The sequence below is a fragment of the Zerene cesonia genome, chromosome 7 (assembly GCF_012273895.1).
Source record: "Zerene cesonia ecotype Mississippi chromosome 7, Zerene_cesonia_1.1, whole genome shotgun sequence".
NCBI classification, from domain to species: Eukaryota; Metazoa; Arthropoda; class Insecta; order Lepidoptera; family Pieridae; genus Zerene; species Zerene cesonia.
In genome coordinates, this window is record NC_052108.1 from 9186997 (window position 1) to 9200385 (window position 13389).

A 13389-nucleotide genomic window follows, 5' to 3' on the forward strand; every position below is an offset into this window, starting at 1 on the left:
TGTAAGTAATTCCATATTATGAAGTTGTCCATTCGGTTATCTGAATTCAAAACTCAGATCATCATTTAAAGCTGAACTATTCAATGCAAAGAAAAAATACACATAAGCCATACACTTTTATCATTCGTTACCCCTGTAATCCAATGAGAATTTTCGAAGAAAACTCCAAGTAGGCATGTTAAACGCGTCCTATCCTAAAGCAATCATAATTTAAGTGCGTGTTTGTTTGTTCAGTTGTATTCACAGGCCGCTGATAGTTATAGGCGCTTCTGGTTTCCTGCACGTCGCCCAACATAACAACTGTAAGATAATAATTCTCTCCATTTAGTCCATTTGTTGATAGCACGATGATGGCTTTACGGCGTCCCGTATGTGTTATTGGAAAATTAATGGTTCAAGGTTAATATGGACCTTGTTGCAGTGGAATTGTTTAGGTGTTTGATAATTTATTGAATGCACGTTGTGTTCCAGGGCGTGTTTTTCGGTGCTTGATGTATGGCATGTTCCGTGCCTCTCCACAGCCGCTGCTTTCATTGAATTATGCTATTTATCCTAGAAAATTCTTTTAGTTTCAGAATTATAAATGACTTCGCGTTATAGTGAAATTTTTGGAAATACTCAGTTAAATTTGACAGTTTCGTGAAATGATAGTAATGACAAATGTTCTACGGCATTCATTATATTCATATTTTGGTGTATGGTCCAAATATAATATGCATAGATACGCAATATTGAAAGGCCAAAAGAACTTATTCGAAAAGACATAATCTTCACCTTTCAATAAATTGTATCTATCATTTACCTAAAGATAGAATAATAACTTATAATACCAAGTTTGAACAACTACATTGATATTAAAACGAAAGGATTTTTATGTAAGAATGTTTGTAATGTTCACACAAAAACAACTGTACCGGTTTCAAAAATTCTTTCACCATTACAAAGCTACAACTACACTGAGAGGCTATATAGATATGAATTAAGGGCGAAGAGCTCTTCTCTAATAATTAATTAACTTCTATAAGAGAGACTTTATAAGAAAACAGTTTTATTTTTAATCCATCTTATATCTACATAATAAAAATATTCAGAAAATAACGCGCCCAGTGCTTATCAAACCCATAAAATCTGATTTAAAAATGTAAAAGGAAGTTGATTCAAGCAAAATTTGTACAAGATAATGACCGTCGGTTATCGAAACACGTGTAAGCAAATACGCAGTATCTATAAAGGAAATAATCCAGGCATTGAGTTCCAGAGCCCCGGATTATCGCGGGTAAACACGCGTTGTATCGCTCGTGCGGACAGTGATTGATTCTATGTTTGCTCGCAACTGAAATGCTACTGTTTGTTTTGATTAAACGGTTAATACGCTGATATGTTTGGTACATCGTCATTTTTGCTGAAATTAAAAGCATACTTTAAAGAGGTTGGGTTTATAATATGTATTAATTATAAGCCCACTTTGTCCGAGTGTACCTTCAGGAGCGGTAGGCGCCATTTTCTATTATTGAGTACACATTATATTTATCTTATTATAATAAACTGATATTTTTCTCAGAAATTGTATTTTTATGATACATATAGCTAGTTACTAAAGAAACTACACGATCAAACCAATTTTAAAATATCTAATGAGCAACAGGAATGTTTTTTATACTGCCTTCACTCGTAGCAAAATCGTATCTACGTAACGATTCGTATGTACGTATATCTAATATAATTTAGCTCTACCTGGTATATTATGTTTGTTTCTGTGGCTTTACTAAAACGACTATAATAAATTTTCAAGCAATCCTACGCATTTACAAGTCTTGTATTTTAAATTACTGCGATTCAAAATTGTTCTTAAAATAGAAAAGCTATTTTAAGGAAGAATCACGTCTTTTTACTTTAAAGATTGAGTGCCGATAAAATATTCTGCATGATAGAAATTGTTTTTATGGTAACGTAGTTCAAACTCTTAACCCTGAGGATGCTCAGTTGTTGTTATATTTCTAAAGTAAAAAAAGAAACAGATATTAAAAAAAAATAAAAGAATTAAATATCACTGTGCAGGTATTAGAAGATATTTATTTGCCGCTTTTTTATCTGGTCACGATTATTTTCCACAGAAACAATATTCTTCCTACTTTTAATTAAGCGTTTACTCCATCGCCCGTCGTTTCCAGAGCCGTTCTGTTTGCCCACGAAATTACCAAATAATTGTCGAACACGTCCCTTAATAGAACTCCAACAATAAATCCAATTAAATTGAAATAGCTAACGGAACACGAACGGTGGGTCGGAAGGACCGATCTGTGCACAAAAGAATGTATTACGCGACGGAGCGGTGGCGCGGAAGTCGCGGGTGACGCGGCGGCGCGGCGGCGTGGTGACGCGGTGACGCGGTGACGCGGAACTCAGAAAGAAAACAATTGCACCGCGACGCTTATGCTCTTCAACTTTTGCAGGGCACCTTTAGATGTAGGGCTGCTATACTGTAGAACATACTTTTTTTAACAATGATTGATACTTTGGATACTTGCTGTATGAGGAATATTCTAGAACTCTGGATGAATATATTTGCTATTGAAATGCATAATATGATTTCGCTCAACAATAGTCTAACATTGTCTGCACATGAATGTTATAAATAACATACAATGCCTTACAATAACAGTTATTTCGCTAACGTTATCAATAAAATATTCTGGGTTAAATCAATGTCTCGCTTCTCAGAAACTTTCCCATTTCGTGATATGGTTTTATTGTATTATTCAATGAAACAACAACACAAAAAACTTGTAATATCACCTCAATCCACACCTAAGACGTTAGCCAATAGCCGTATCAAAGCGTATCAAAAAATATGATACAAAAAGTCCGTCGCCAGCCCGGCAACACCGTGTCGTGTCTCAAGCCTCCCTTTGAAGCGACATCAAAGGTTCTATTAGCTCTGATTACGGCGCACTCCAGATGCGAGGCATTGTCTGCAGCGGCCGCGGGTTAAGACTTGCAACATTAATTAGCCCGCTATTTACTGACATATGAACTTTCGCTTTATTGTTTTTAAGAGTGTTCTTACTTTGATGCGTTGGGAGGTTTTGTAAGTTATCACTCGTTTGTGACATTTTTATGGAGTTTTTGATGGAAGCGATTGAATCGTGTTGGAGGTATCCTTTATATTTGTTTGTGTAATTTACATGAACATTTTTTGTGTCGCGATATTATGTCATCTGTATTATCATTCATATATAATTTATACTTGTATTTACTGAAAGCTAATAAAAAATTATACTTTCCAAGTTTCCAGCAATGTTTGCTTAATATACCACATATTATACCAAGTTTAGGAATGTAAATTCACATTTTCGTAATAATGCAATGTATGTTACATAAAATTATTTTGAAATGTGTTTGTTTGAACATCTTCCAGGTCGAGACAGAGTGACGTCATGGTAGAAGTTTTGTGTCTGGACTCTGGAGACAGTAAGTGAGTTATAGAGTGACATAATTTCTATGAAAATTTCCTTTGACCACGCGGGCGAAGTCGTGGGCAGAAAGCTAGTTCAGAATTTTAATAAAAAAGTATTTGAATTAAGTCCATGTAGGAAAGTATTACGCGGTACTGATGATTAATTTTCAAGGAAATAGTATCGGCGTCGGTGGTGTAATGGTCAGCATAGTTGCCTTCCAAGCAGTTGATCCGGGTTCGATTCCCGGCCGACGCACACTTTTGCTACTTTTTGAATTTTATTTTTTTTTTGTCATGTAAACTTGGTTGATTTTTTTGTTATATTTGTAGTTGATAGAATAATCATTCAAATGTTTTTTTGTTTAGAATTTAGATAGTAAAGTATAACATCTAAAATATTTAAAATTCGTTTACTCGTCACTAGATGGCGTGAATTCGATTAAAATATTAAAATGAATAAATTTTAGTTGTTATTATTAAATTTGTAAAGTACTACAAAATATATTTATTAAAAAATATTATAAAAGTGCTACATTCAACAATTAATAAAAAAATTGGTACAAATTTAAAGTCTTATGAAATGCCACATTATCTTTGCATAGATAGTATAAATATATTAGCTTATTCTATATATTGAAATTATATTGAAATAATTCCATGTGCATGATATTTATTTCATCTTCTTTAAATTAGTTTATGTCTATTTTGAAAAAAAAAAACGAAAAGGTGAACCAATTTTTTTATGCTAGTGTAAATGACGATACCCAATTTAAGCATGCGCTAACACCCTTATACCTACCAACCTTCACACACAGGTCCCCCGTCCCTATCGAAACGCTTTCAGAGGGTTTCGGCTAATATTGAGTGAAAACAATTTCCGTAGGATACGACCCGATTCCGCACAATTTACGTCTAATTGCAGCGTTGTGTACTGTGAGCATATTATGCGCTTCAGTTATTTGTGTATTTTGTTAAGTTTCGATACAACAATCTGAAAAAATATCTTGCGAACTAATATTGGACGTAGTTATAGAGTTTTAGATTTCCAATATAAAAAGAAACAGTTCACTAGCTTCACTTTAATTCAATTACAAATAACTGCCTATTTTATTTTGGAAATCTAAAAGTGTTAAATGCAGTTCCGTCGATATGCAATTCTATAAAGTATACGTTACATTGTAATACCTAACTTTTATTTTTATTATACATATCTTAATATATAAACATACAGTGTCATGATGTATGTTCCCAATGAATTTTTCACCAACCCAACCGATTTTGATAAAATTTAGCATTTTATGCGTAATTGGGTAGATAAGAATACGATTGTTTTTATCGATTAATTGTCCCAATAATTTATAATTAACAATAAATTTAGCCACAGCCACAGCAACGCGTGACCGGGTTATAAACTATAACATGTTTTATTATTATCTTCCTATATTATTATCAATAGGTACATGCCGATTATACGTTAAAAATATTTGTTTTGTAATGTGATTGTTACATGTTTTTTAGTATATGATGTTTGAGAATATATAAATGTCAAAGTCCTATCTGATTGCTTCCGCAGACGTAGTGTCTATTTTCTTATCAGTACTGATGTCCGCCCTTGCCTTTGCGTCGGTTGTGTAATATAGTGATTAGCTTAATCGACGGATAAACACTTTTTATCCATGAAATGATGCAATTACTTTTTGTTAAGAAGTAAGTAGTTAAGTCGAGCAGAAAACCTTACGTTAATGCTGTGTAAATATTTTTTTTACTGTCGTTTGTTGCAAAACAACAACTGTTGATATGGTGGTACCCTAGATATAAGAAAATAGTGTACTTGAAGCGACATATTAACAAATAAGTTACAAAGTTATCTATAAATGCTTCTTTAAGATACATAAAACTCCAGCTAAACCCTAGGTACCCTTAAACGCCTGCACCATCAACTAACAGCACAATCAATTCTGGAGCCACACCATTAGTCATGGTGTGGACATATGCCCGTGTCCAGGCACCAACAAATGGCCGGGCTTCGTCATACAGGGGCGCAAGCTTGCGAAATACTGGACATTTTTCATGTTTAGAGTGTACGTTTGAACAGTGAAATAGCACGGCCCATATGCAGTTTATTTTGGGAATAAAATAAGTGGAAATTTGTTCAAATATTTGTATTATTTACAACAAATAAGACACAGATAATCTGCATGTGCAAATAATAAGGTAAGATGGATAGTTACGCCTCGTGGGCATCGAATTAATTGTAAGTGTAGGTAACGGTATAGTTAGCGAAAACTTTGATTTCAGCAACAGTCTGACGTAGTCTATGTATTCGACGGTAAGAAAATCTATAATAATTTTAGGGACAATATGTAAAAAATGGCTAACACTCATTATTTAGTTCTAGTATTTTATCATTTATTTATTTATAAACAGGTATATCAACAGATCGCACATGTAACATTGGTAAAATAATAATTACAAATTACAATATGTATATATTACTTAGACAAGTATTTATTATTTAACACAAGAGTTAAATAATAAATATGTACTTGTCTAAGTACGGTATATGCGTATAATGTCGGAGTAACACCGGTGAGGGCGAAAATGTTTTTTCATCTAAAACGTGACAATTTATTTTTGATTTATTCGAATTCAATCATCGAATGCGCTAACATGTTTTTATTATCATGTGTTGAATTATAGACATTTTCTTTCCTTCTATAAACTTATATATCTATAACTTATGAAATTATAAACTAGTAAACAGTGATAGTGATTCTAGAGATAACATAACACTACATTAATGATATTATTGAGCTGCTACAATCCTGAATAGGACTATACGTGAAATAAATTGTTACTAAGCAACCACTAAGTAACAACTAAAACACAATCGCATATTTAACATAGTTTGTTTATTCCGTAATATGTACGGTTGAAGAATTTATACATCCATAACAAGTTCATTAAACTTTCTTTTCAGCCATAATATCATCATATTGTCAGCTCCATGGCTGATTTTATAGCGGAGAAAAGTTTCAAAGATGTCAGATGGTATCTGCACAACATTGCGACTGTAAATAGAGATAGTGCAAATGAGCTGAAAGGATGTGGGTCGCGAGCTGCCTGAACGAATATTCTGGAAAGATTTTCAACGATTCTTAATATTTGTTATGTTTGATTGCGAACAGTAGAGGGTTAAAAGGTTTGGATGCTAAGTTAGCGTGTTGTTTGTAGTATTGTAGTCTCTTTTATTATCCTCTTATTCTTTTTAAACAATGCCTAACAAACTGGAAAAATAATAAAATTTGTTTATTTTTTTTGTTAAAGATCTTTGTGATGCAGTACTATTGACACTATTAAATAAATGTAAGAATATAAAACTTATCAGGTTGTAATATTTAAAGGGAAAGTATTAATAAAAAAACCTTAAGTAATTATGTATTTAAGTACTATATGAAATGTATCTACTGCAACAGAATGTCCAATTCTCCCACTAATTGATCAAATCTCGAATTACTCGATTGACGTTAACACCACGACCAAATTAACATTATTGTTTCGTCGAAACCAAGTGAATTAAACGAGTATCCCGACACAAAAATGTATCCACTAAAGCAGCATAGTCTTTTAATATTTCTGATTGCATTCAATGGCCACAATCGTCTGAGTGCAATAAAAATATCGAGGATTTAACTTTTAAATCGAATATCCAAAATAATATGACCGGAGCGCAGACAGTTTTGACAATTATCGAGTTTTCGATACGAGATGATAATAAGAATCACGTCCAATTAATAATTTCGAACCAATCGGCGCTCTTCAGCTTCAAATAGTTATAATTGGATGGGTTTTAAATCTTTGGAGCGATTTTGCTTTCGGTTGTTTACGCACTTTTAAACATTGCAGGTTCCAATGAGCTCTGGTGTTTATTAATGCTTCATTATTAATGTCGGTTTAGCCACTTAAACTTTTTATTCATTAAAACTAATCAATGCAGTTTGTTCCATTTTTATCTATATTTATTTTATGAAGTTTATATAGTTCTAAAGTAGCTTTAGAACTATATAAATAGTAACATATAAAATTATTTTGGCCTCGTTGAGACTACTTATTTATTGGAATGTATTATAATTATTTTCTACGATAAAAGTTGTCCACGTCAGTCGGTCCATAAAACCCACGGAATCGAGTAACAAGGCAAAGACAGTCGAATTGAGAGCCTTCCTCTATATTGGAATGCGATGAAAATATATTATAATTTTAATGGACAAACATAGTAGTATTATAATTAATGTGTTTAAAGCAATACGTACCAAAGCATCAGCATCATGACTATTGATTTTTTTAAAGAATAATCAGAAGTAGAATAATCTAATTTTCCAAATTACAAGACGACAAGACTAATACGTAGCCTAATTATTAGGAAAAAATTGTTCAAGCATCAATTCAAAGCATGTATGATGTAATATGTAATTAAATTTACAATTTTAAAAAGAAGATTTCGTAAGAAAATAAAATTGAAGTCAAGATGCCAGAATAAGTACAGGCATATCTTGAAAGTTAATTTCTTCTCGCAAACAACTCTGTGTAGGCTCCACTGGGGAGGTCATTGTGAGCTGTGTCGCTTTGATTTCACGAATCTCAACTTTTTATTATAATACTTGTGTTTACGAGTTTAGCTTGATGTTTTCATAACAGCGAAGTGGATTTATATCATCTTTGACTTTATTAACTTTGAAGAACTTAATCTTCAATATTAAACAGATAAAAATTTGATTGTTTTATAATATATCCTTTTCCTTACCCATCCCAGTTCTTTCCTTTGTTCCTCTCGTCAATCTTTTCTTAATCCCTTTCCAATTTAAAGTCGGCAATCCATTTGTAGAGGCGTAAGGTCTGCAATGGACCTTATGCCTCTTCAATTAGCATCAGCTCCATTGCGGACTATGACATGGAAAAAAAACTTTTTTGGCAATATGTATCTATCTACCAATAAAAGTAATTGTAGTAAATAATTTTGGTTTCTAAATTATGAGGAACGTTAATGTAAAATATTGTGTTTAGCGATTAGATTTGATACAGATGTTTCAACTCATTAGTTAGTCGAAACGTAGTGTTTAGTATAAGTACGTAAATGTCAAAATTTTGAAATGAATTTCAGGAAGATATGATCAGTGTATACCTACGCTGCGAAATATAAAACTTCCATTCTCTCTTCATTTGCATATAAATGCAATAGTGCTAGATTAAAATGTGTACGTAGCATTTGATACATGTTTTTAAACTACAGTGTGCTTATATTTGAATACATGACATATTTTAGAATTGGTTTAGTTAATGTTTTAACACCTTATTTCTGGATCTTTAGAGAGAAATGTGGCTCATATACGTAATACGTTTAATTAATTCTGAAATAAAAAAATACACTCGTAGTTTTTTCTTACTACTACTAAGTAGGTATATATATATATATATATATTATACCTATATATAGTGAATTTTGTCGCACATGTTAATTTTGTTACAACTGATATTATATTTTAGTTCCATCAAATACATCGTATAAACCTTAAAATGTTTTTGAACATTTCATGTATATTCCGTATGTAGGCCCATATAATTTCTCAACAATTTAATGTCGTAGCGTGCGTGTGTGACGTATTGCTGGCGAACCAGGCAAGAATGTGCATCGGTATCCAAGTGAGCTCGTCGTGAAACGTATTCCAGCGCCATGTCCTTTGTGCCGTGACCTATCAGCGGCAAGGGCTCGCGGAGCTAACAACGCCGGCTCACGGCTCCCACACCGATAGTCTTTGAGACCTGTACAAGTGACTTTCATTAGACAACGAGGCCGAAACAAAAACGAGTGTACGCAACAATTCGCCCCTGCTACTTCAACCCCCTCGCCTCCCCGCTTAAAAGCCATTACCAGACCTTTGATGTGCCGCTCCCGTTTTGATTGCGATGCTTCGGCTGCCCACTTAAAACTATTGCCTGTTTGAGCTTAGAGTTACATTTAAAAAATATTCCCTACGCTCTTTTTCAATCCTAAATATTTTTTCACTGATAGTTCAATTTTGTAAAAGGATCCGGCCACGTAATAGAACGGTTTTCACTTATACTTGTTTTTGCAGTGAATCGGCGAATTTATCAAAAAACGTTTTACGTTTTATGTTTATTCCGTCAATGAGTGCGTTCTGTGTAAAATTGGAATATTTTCATTCAAAACTCGTTTCGGGCTTCGCTGAAGCAATTTGCGAGTGGACGCACTCGATACTTGTGTTTGGGAATGTACTCTGAATGGGAAACTGCCTCGGACAGCCGGCGGCGAGTGGCCGCCTCGCGCCTCGGCTTCTCCACACAAATAGACAAAGCCTGAAAGAGGCGCAATTGATTTGCTGACTGCTGCAGCTAGATCTATGAAGATAGTGTGTCCTGTATAGAGTATTTGATGATTACTTCAGGTGTTAGATAGGGTTGTAGAGATAGATTTAGAGTTAGATATAGATTTTCGTTACAGTAACTATGTGACATATTGCTTAATGTATAATTGTAAAGATTTTTCAGTAGCAAAGCATTAGTTGGGAGATTCAATATTCATTACTTAAACAACAATGAGGTTTTGAATATCTTATGAGAGAATGATAGACCGTCTAAATAACATCAGTTCTAAATAATGAATACTAGCTGTCGCTATGTGGTTGAAGTTCTATCATAACCATAAACCCAAAAGTAAATAATATGCGCGTGTGTGTTAAATACATTATAGTGTGTTTGCAATGTTTTTTTTTTTAATTTATTTAATGTATTTTCAAGCGACTTCTCAATATTTTTGTGTTGCCTAATTTTTGACTGGGTGAACTGATTTTTATTATTCTTCTTTATCTGAAAGCTGGTGGCTGGCATGTGGTCTCATTTAGGTTTGGTTTAGTTCTTATAATTTGAAAGCGATTAAGTCATTTTGTTTAAAATAGGTATTTTTTTAATTATTTTTTTTTTTTTATTAGCATTCTGCACCCCTTCACTGAATAAACCATAGATGTACTAAATTCTATACTCCTGATATTTACCTAAAAAGGCGTACAACTGCAAAGTTTTTACTTCACGTAGAATATATTATTTGGTAGTAACAAATAAGAAATTAAGATAAATTACCAATTTAAAAAAGCAACAACAGTTTTCAGTTTTCCTTTTTTTCCACACCACAATATTTACCGCTTCCACCAAAGCATAGCAATTAATGACTTGGTAACAAAGCAAAGCTGCGATGTTTCATACTAACGTAAACGCGCCATTTAACTGAAATTATTATGAAGAGACTAAGTAGCCTCAAGGGACAGACAGACAGACTGACAGACGTTACAAGTTGCTTATTGAGTTGGAAAGCTTTTGGCGTCTACATTCAAAGAGAACGATATCGACATTTCTGTTTTTACTGTGATCTACTCTTTTGATTTTTATATAATGCTTTTCGGTTTAGATTTAGTGCTGGCATTTTTTACCCAGTCCTGAAAAGGACATTGCTTTTCATTTTAGAAAGTCTCTCAGTCTATCTACTCTTAAAATGAGAATCGATTTCCACTATTTGTTATTTATTTTACTTATATTTCAAAAGAGATACAGGATCGGTTGATTTTTAATAGCTGTTTTTTTACGAAACATGTAAGTTGTATATAAGATAATATGTGGTAACACACAAATATTTTGACTTTTTATTAGATTACTAGCCAGTAACTTCAGCTTTACTTGGATGAAACCGGTTTAAAAACACATGTATAATATAAGTCATTGAAATAATGATACAGAAAACATTAGTGAAATCGTTAAAGTTTAGGAGCTTATTAGAAACAGATAAACAAATAACATTTCCTATACAAAGCTTTAATACAGCAAGCAGAAAGCCAACAACATTGATCAATGTAAGTAGATTTAATCCAATAAAATTTCTTATACAGAAACAAACTCCTGGACTAATAACGATACACGTAATTTATAACATAAAATAGTTTCACAAACAATATAGGAACTAATTCGTTCACATCCCGGCTCTAGCATCGAGTGCACATCAAAAGCACGGTATGACAACCTCAGAGCTCGTTCATGCGGATACTTCAGCCTACTAAAAGAAGCTTTGTGAAGGAAAAAACGTTAAGTGTAAAGCTCGAGGGTCGTGCCGCGTAGTTTTTGTAACTATTTTTTTTAATAGACAATAGTTGTGTAGTTGGCAAATGACTTTATGGGATTAGGCTTGTTTGTAATGGTTGCAACATTGCTATGATCGAATTTTGTTACTTAATACAAGCCCTATTAATATTAAAAATGTGAAAGGAACTCTGTCTGTCTGTGCCTTCTTCAAGACTGAACTACTGGACCGATTTATATGCATTTTGTACAAATACAGGTTGAGCCTCTAGAAAGGGCAAAGGATTATTGGAAATCCCACGGGAACGAGAACTTTTCGATTTATTCAGTTTCTTCCTTTGACTATGCGGGAGTAGCCGAGGGCGGAAAGCTAGTTATTTATATTAGAAAATAGGTAAATTATTTGTGTATTTTTGACGTGACAACGTCTTAAATTAGGTTGCGGCTCGGAGGCACTTATGAAAAAGTGTAACGCACCGGGCGTTACGATGAGTCACCGAACTATGATCGGTCCGCCGCGCGCGCAGCACTAGAGAATTAGGCGCATTGAATCGGCGCGTGCTTGTGTCTCTGTCTCTGTCTTTTTAGTAAACAAATAATATTTTCTATAGTTAAAATTTGTGCAATTCTTATTTTCATTCAATTCAATAATATTCATATCAATAAATATTCTACCAAGAAAAAGACGTTGTCACGTAAAATCTTCGCCCGTAAAACCGACTTTACAGGCAACCATTTTTTTAATTGATATTTTGTTCAGTTGTGGCAACATATGACTAACATATAATTTCAATAATTGCTACATAAAAAAAAATTCAAATGAAGATTTAAAAATCAGTTTCATTCGTAAATAATTCTGAATTGACATATATACGTTAGGTTTAGATACGAGCTTTTAAAATAAACTTAAAACATAAATAAATTTATCGATATTTCACAATGTTGTTTCACAATATTAAGGTTTTAGCGAATATCTAGCGTATCCACTTTAATTTGGACCTAGGCTAAACCCATTATCGGCCAAACACAGGCTCTCTATCCACAAATGTATACCACCCGTGGGCCAGCAGGAGGGCACCCTTTAATCAACGTTATATTGTGACCTTTGGATGGAAATCTAGACGCCTTGATTTGCGTTACTAAATAGATATTTATACTCAATAATAACAATAATAAAAATTCTATATTGGATACAAAGAACGAGCAATACAATGGATATAATATGAAAAAATAAGTACAGAAGGCGGTCTTACCGCTTGCAAGCGATCTCTTCCAGACATCTGCAAAGCAGAAGAAAGCTTCACAACAAGTCAAAGCAGGGGAGTGGTCGGTGCACGAGATAGAAATTTACATATATCTTATTATTGATCGGTATTAAACTCAGTATATTTGCCTAGATGTCATCAGAAAATTTGATACACAGGACTATAGTTATTACTTCATTTCTAGCAAGGTTCGTAATTCGACTGTGGGTTTCTGATTAGTTACTCAATCATTCTGTGTATTTTCAGCCAATTGGCGTGATTCTTTTTGAGTTTGATACCAGATTAATGTCGTTTGATATTTCTTAAGAATTGGAGTGGTAGAAAAGAATTTCATATCCATTGTGTTATTTTTTTGAGAAAATTGTTTGTGTATGATGTTCAAAAATATATAAACACTAACAGTCCGTCCAGGCTTCGCTCGTGGTACATATATAACCTTTAGCCTTCCTCAATATATGGGCTATCTAACAATAAATTTAAAATCGAACTAGCCGTTTCTGGAATTAGCGCGTTCAAAGAAACAAA

General features: G+C 33.3%; 1 long non-coding RNA gene and 1 other non-coding gene across 2 annotated transcripts; both read left to right on the forward strand.

The window, feature by feature from the left end:
* Nucleotides 1-252: 252 nt before the first annotated feature.
* On the forward strand, nucleotides 253-6803 carry LOC119828273. The gene is made up of 3 exons (XR_005287758.1): nucleotides 253-302; nucleotides 3419-3475; nucleotides 6438-6803. It is a non-coding gene; the product is annotated as an uncharacterized LOC119828273 (long non-coding RNA).
* Trnag-ucc lies at nucleotides 3642-3713 on the forward strand. The gene has a single exon. It is a non-coding gene; the product is annotated as a tRNA-Gly (tRNA).
* Nucleotides 6804-13389: the final 6586 nt, after the last annotated feature.